This window comes from Limulus polyphemus, unplaced genomic scaffold, assembly GCF_000517525.1.
Source record: "Limulus polyphemus unplaced genomic scaffold, Limulus_polyphemus-2.1.2 Scaffold775, whole genome shotgun sequence".
Lineage (NCBI taxonomy): Eukaryota > Metazoa > Arthropoda > Merostomata > Xiphosura > Limulidae > Limulus > Limulus polyphemus.
The window spans coordinates 195,014-200,809 of NW_013666385.1; the positions used below are offsets into that span (position 1 = coordinate 195,014).

The 5,796-nt window shown below is 38.9% G+C and overlaps 1 protein-coding gene across 1 annotated transcript in view; it reads left to right on the forward strand.

Annotated features, from left to right (window-relative positions):
* Window positions 1-3,287: 3,287 nt before the first annotated feature.
* LOC106460462 (GON-4-like protein) overlaps window positions 3,288-5,796 on the forward strand; it is a 211,856-nt gene continuing 209,347 nt past the window's right edge. The window contains exon 1 of the mRNA XM_013920158.2: window positions 3,288-3,593. The gene's annotated coding sequence lies outside the window, so the exon portion shown is untranslated. The remainder of the gene's footprint in view (window positions 3,594-5,796) is intronic.

Sequence of the window (5,796 nt, forward strand, 5' to 3'; positions counted from 1 at the left end):
TATCCGGGAGAGTCGACGGGGAGATGTACATTGCCAGCAGTGTGATTTTGGGGTAGTTGCGCATTGAAATTTCGCATAGAATATGCTCATTAGTTGATTGGATGTGTACGTCGGGGGCAGATACTTCAAGGTTTTTTATATATAATAGGGAGATACCTCTCCTATTGGGACCCTTCGGTTTCGAGATACTGGTGTAACCAGGCATACTAAATTTGCTATTTTCGTTAAGGAGTGTTTCACTTATGATTGCTACATGAATAGACTCTTTTTTACACAAATCAAAAAGTTCATATTTCTTGTTATTTAAATCGCCCTGAATATTAATGGCTAGTATATTTAACAACATACCTGATTGTCATCCTGATTTATCCTCGCGAGGACGTATTCTTTTAGCGGTTCGAATTCGCTGGTTAGGAACCCGAAGTAGTATGGAGCAGATCGGACAACGTCTTGGATAAGCTCCTCGCTGGTTTCTAAGTCACCTGTCGTGGCTCGGAGAACCACGTCAGTGACAAAGGCTACGATCCGTTGTATTAACACTCGGTGCGTCTGCGTCGATTGGGGTGTTGGCTTGGGTCTTGGGTTGCTGGCGACCTCAGCATATGACGTGCTTTTCTCTGTAGTAGCTGGCTGGGGGGCTGCAGGGGCTACTGACACTGCAGGGTGGTTTACTCTTGTATCTGGTGGTGTTTGCTTGACACTCGAGGTTGATGGGTGTTTCTTGAGTAGCCGATTCCTTTTTAAAGTGATGACTTGGGAGTACTTGGGGCAGCCTCTGTAGGATGCGGCGTGCGGACCACCGCAGTTGGCACAGCAAGTTTCCTCTCTCTTCTTGGGGCAAGATGCGACCTGGTGAAGTTCCCCACACCTGACACATCTGGGGGATGCGGTACATACGGCTCGTGAGTGGCCAAACTTCTGGCAGTTGAAACATTGCAGCACTTTGATTGCGTTAGCTTGCTTAGATTCTTCAACAGGGTGGCGAAGGAACCAAAGTGATCATCGAAGGCATCCCACTTACCTACCGTCAGCCACAGATAGCACAGGAACTCAAGAAACTGTTTCCAGCCACCACATTCACTGAAGTCCGCCGACTTGCCCGCGGAGGCCTAGTAATAAAATGTAAAGAACCCCGGGATTATTCAAAACTCTTGAAGCCATGGCCTACCAATGCCTTCGGAGGCGCCGCTCTAAATATCCATGTACCTGGAGACCCAGTACCCACGAAAGCCATAGTTATCAGGGGTGTCGCTCAAGACATATCAGTAGAAGAAATCAAAGGTGAACTGGAAAGCCAGGATATAGAAATCACTCACGTCGACCGCATAAAGTCGGCAAAAACAGGACAGCCAACGCCACTGATCCGTGTCAGCCTTAAAAACGTCGAACAAGCGGATACCCTTATCAAGAACGGAATTAGATGGCAGGTGGTGGTGCTGGTTGCTTAACTTTGGTTGTTTGTTCCGTGGTCTTGTCTATCTGGCTGCTGTGGATAGTACTCACTGGTGGTGTTTTGGACGACGTGTCATTCTTTTTGGACTGTTCTGGCTCCTTGATGGGGGACTCTTGGCTGCTAAGTGAAGTGTCACTAGTGTCTGACACGTGGGTGGATGTCCCGTCGGAAGACTCCATTTCCTCCTCAACGGCAGCTAATAGTTGGAATTGCGACATGGTGGAAAGCGGCTGGCCGCCGGCTCTTGTACGCATGGCGTTGTCAGGAGCCCTGAGAAGGACTGATTAGGCTTAACTTTATCAATAACTAGAGGTTAACAATTAAGCTAAACACAGTGTATAAGCCTGACTGAAGTTAGAACTTGCTTAGTACAATAAATCTTATCTGTGCGTATCTCGGCTTCTTGAGAGAGCTAACGTGATACACGTCCTCTCCCTACGAAATCTCGACTCACTCCTCCTAAAACATTTTATCATACATTCATCAATCCCAGGCTTATATACTAACAAAGAGGCGTCTCAAAAACACGCGGAGTTCCTCGATAATTCGAGAAACTCAGGCACGCATGCGTCAGCAACGTTACGTGACTTCCGCTGTCGTAATAGAAATTTCAAACATAGTTATTACATAAAAATCGGACGCGTCCAGGATTTTTAATATGAAAATGTTAAGGTGTGTGACGAGGAGTCTGAAAATTCATAAGTGCTTCTAAATTGGGCGGTTTGATATTTTTGTAAACTTTCAAAAATGACGGATTTCTTGTGTTTCAATTATAGTTCCTACATTAAAACCCGCGGTATCCAGGACAGTTGGTAAGACTATGTTAAGGGGTGTGAAGAGCTTTTTGAAAATTCATGCGTTCTCTTGTATAGGCCGTTTTTGATATATTTACGAGGTATCAAACATTTCGAAAGCTAATGACGGATTTCATATGTTTCAAATATTGTTGCTACGTTTGAAAACGTCCATCTCCAGAATTGTTTGGTATGAAGATATCCTCGTTGCGTGACAAGGATTTTGTTAATTCATAAATTCTCCTGGTTATGTCCTGGTTTTTGTTATCATTGCCAGCTTCAAAAATGCCAATAGAAAATGACGGATTTTAGATGCGTATATTATAGTTACTACACTAAAAACGGCCGTATCCAGAATCGTTTGGTATAAGTATGTTGAAGAGTGTGACTAGCTTTCTGACAATACATAAGTGCTTGTGGAAATTAATGTTTTTAGTGTCATTGCGAGTTTTCAAAAATGTCGATAGAACATGACTGATTTCAAATGCTTGAAACATTTTTATTAGATTAAAAATTCTGCCTCCAGAAATGTTTGGTATGTGTATGTTATGTTGTGTAACGAGGTTTCTGAAAATCCATAAGAGCTCCTAAATTTGGTGGTTTCTTGTATCTGTGAAGTTTCAAAATTGGTGATAGAAAATGACGGATGTCGTATGTTTCAAATGCTGTTACTACATTAAAATCGGACTTGTCCAGAATTGTTTCATATGAGCATGTTAAAGTTTGTTACGAGGTTTCTGAAAATCCTTAATTGCTCCTGAATATATCCGTTTTTGGTATCCTTGTGAGCTTTCTAAAAATCCTTATAGAAAATGGCGAATTTCGCATGTTTCAAATATAGTTACCACATTCATAAGTGCTCTTGTTTCCATAAGTTCATAAGTGCTTCTAGATATGGACGGTTTTGGGATCACTAAGTCTATTTAAAAATGTGATAAAATTGAACGTGGATTTTTCTAAAACGAGTTTTTTCTTCTGTTTTTGATTTTCCTACGTGAAAATTGTTTTTGTGATAAATTTATGGTTTTCTTTTTTTGTTTGGAAAGTGTTACTCTTGTGAAAACGTAACCTGTAAGTTCCCATTTGGCAATGAAGGTAAATTAAAATGTTTGTCGTTAATGTAAGGCGTTTTATTAGTAGATCGGTTACTTTAATAACGTCGTCCTTATAATACACCCGTTAGTGTTTTCCCGGGTGTCTTACAATTTCTGAAAACATTTTGTGTCAATTTTTCAGTAACCGTTATTGTTATTTGGCGCACGTAGAATAGTTAGGTATATTCTCATGAATTCTAAACCCTATGGACTATAAAGTTAGGCTTGGCGTTGGAACTTGGAGTGTGTCAGGTAAGTATTCTATTTTATTGTAAGTTTAACTTTTAATTTTTAAGTAAAACGACAAAAACCATTAAGATTTATATAGAGTATGGGATTAGAACGTTATTTCACGATAAGCTTGACATATTCACTTACTACTACTAATAATTAATATGCAATGACACTATGATACTGATTTTACAAATATTAGTACTAGACTAGTAGTAGTAATGTTAGTGTTATGACTTTACACGTAAAGTGAAGTATACTTGGATCTTCAGTTAAACTTGTATAACTGCAGTAGCTAGATTATAGTCGATAGACGTGTATAGTCTTGCCGAATAGTGAATTAGAGTAAATGCTCAGTAGTTCGAAAGTTTGAATACTGATGAGCTACAAGTTTCAAAAATAAAGCACATATATATCATAATATTATTAGAAGCTTATCAATATTCATGATCGTGAAGTTGAAATTATGGGCTCCTGGGTATCTAGTATTATGAGGATCGTTCCTGGCATTTGTAGCAAACACACACACTGATCAATAATAAACAAGAAGGGGGGATCAATATTTATTTCTCCAGGGCAAACGTTTTATTGGGATTGTTACATCGAGCTTCAAGACAAATCATTTTTGAAATTTACTATTACTCATTTGCAAAGTCAAGTCAGAAGTTATCATAACTCATCAATATTGAAATTTTTGGACTGGCAGGTGTTGAGTATATGAAAGATCATTCTAGCCTGCCTAGTATCTAGTCACTGCATAAAATAATTAGAAATATAGTAGGTGAGTTATAACATAGCATAATGTGTTGGGACAACGTGGGATGTATTGATCCATCTTGGCCGTTCCATCCTTTAAATTAAACTAAAACTATTAATGTATGAATTTTGAAAATATCTTAAAGCCAGCCCTTATCATTAGATGAGTTATGATACCAGTGAACTACTAAAAGTAGACATAAAAATATAAAATAGCAAAACTAAGTAGTATAAATACAGGTAAAGAAAGTCTTAGTATACATAAATGATAACTAAGAACAGAAGCTGCATTTGAAATAAACTCTTATAATCTTAGAGATATTGTTATGTATCTGCTTGTTTGTTAATTTCCAGGTATAAATTCTTTCTGAGGAACTTCAGCGATACGAGTCCCTTCTTGATTAAACCAGTGTATTCTTCCTCGATACAAACTTTTAGTACACAGTAATTTCACAATCAGTACATTTTTCGTCACTTTAAACTTAACTATTTTTATAATACACTGTGATTTACAATCTTGAAAACACACGCTAGCTCAAAACAGAATCGTAAATTATCCGGAACTCTCTTCATTCATTCCCGCAGGCTTTCTCAGCGAGGCTTATATACTAAAAAAGAGGGCATCTCGAACAAACTCGGTCTTCCCCAATAATTCATGATCATTCGAGAAATTCATCTCATGTTACGAGCATCACATGGCTTCTGCTGTCGTAACACTGCCCCTTCTTTTGTATTGTTTGTCCCGAACAATAGCCACTTACATTAAACCAACAGATAATTAACAATAACTTAATTAAATGTACAGAATTTACAAACACAAAATTAAAATACATCAAAGTCTCTTAATTTTACAGGATGTTTCTTCTTTCGTACTGGTCTTCGTCTTATTGGCTTCTGCTTTACGTGAGATTCATCTGCTCCATCAGGAAATATCCCATTATTGGTAGCAGTCACATCAGTGGTAGTAACTTCATTAATGGCTTCACTGTTTTCCTTCTCAAAACCAGGTTGAGTTTCTTCTTCAACAGTGGCTTTTTCAGGTGACGCGTCTTCAGTGGCGTCTTTTGTTCTGTTGTTCACTTTGTCCCAACTTAAATGTCCTGGACCGTGATAATGCCAAAGCCTGTTGTCATGCACCACCTTTGGCTTACCTCACCGTCCACATTTTATTTGGAAAGGAGAAGACAACTTGGGAGACTTCCCTTTGGTCTTCCTGGGATTATACAACCATACCTTGTCTCTTGGTACAAATCTGACTTCAGTAGATCTCTTATCATAACATAGCTTCACGGAATCAGCAGGCATTTTTAAGTTTGAACATACTTGATGATGAATATCATCCATCCTTTCAGATAACACTTTCACGAACTCTGACACATTTTCAGGCAACTCTTTGTAAGGTGGGCGTCCTGTTAACAGATACACTGGCAACCGAAGTTCCTGACAAATATCAACTTCGCTGGAGTGT